Below are 930 nucleotides of genomic sequence, written 5' to 3'. Positions count from 1 at the left end.
AGGCATGTAGTGCGAACCGCTCAGGGGCACCGGACAGCATCCACTTCCCGCTCACCCACGAAGAGGGCACTATAAGAACTGGGCACTCAGCACGATTTGCAATTCATGGGAGTTCTGCAATTTTGAATTTCAGAGGTTCTAGAATGCTGGAACTTGCACCTTGGTGGTGTTCTAGAACTCTCAGGGATGCTGGATTTCTAGAACTACAAAAGGGTCCTGCGTGAGGGGACAGATCTCGCGGACTTTAGAGGTTCTCTCTGCCACCTCTTAACTTTGAAGCTCCGTGATGATGTTGTGGGGCCCTTGGGGCCACTGAAATGTCTGGGCAGGCAACACAAGGAGGAGAGGGAGGGAGGGCATTCATCGGGGGCACTGGGAGTGTCCCCCCAAATTAATGGGAGCTTTTCTTATTTTTCTTTCTTTTTTAAAATATGTTTTCAAGGAAGAAAAATATCTGTAGAGTTCTGCGTCTTCCAGACAATTGCTCTAGCTGTGTCTGTGTCTGTCTGTGACTCTGTCTGTGTAGCTGTCTGCTTGTCTCTCTCGGATTCGGAGCTGACAGAATTCATATCAGAAGAGTGAACGCAGGGACATCTGTGTGCGGAATGACTGTGCTGCTCGAACCTGCCAATCGCTCCTGGCACGAGCTGGGTAACAAATGCCTGTTACCTCAGAATGCTGGCGGGTGGGGGGAGGGCTCCTGGCACCACCCCGACTGCGAAGCTCTGCCAAGGCCCCCTCCTGCACGCTGTGGGTCCCGCCCCCTTCCCTGAGTTGGGGGTCCGCGGAATTGGATTATTCATTAATTAGCAGTGATTAGAAAATTTGGGTGTCTCTCAGCCAGGGCCAACCCGGTCTTCTCCACCTCCCTAATCTCAATCCCTACTCCCCTCCCGTCCTCCCCCCACGTTTTCCGGATTAACTCGGGGT

The sequence above is a fragment of the Pongo pygmaeus genome, chromosome 19 (assembly GCF_028885625.2).
Source record: "Pongo pygmaeus isolate AG05252 chromosome 19, NHGRI_mPonPyg2-v2.0_pri, whole genome shotgun sequence".
NCBI lineage: Eukaryota > Metazoa > Chordata > Mammalia > Primates > Hominidae > Pongo > Pongo pygmaeus.
The sequence above is the reverse complement of the archived record's forward strand: the minus strand, read 5'-3'. Positions refer to the sequence as shown.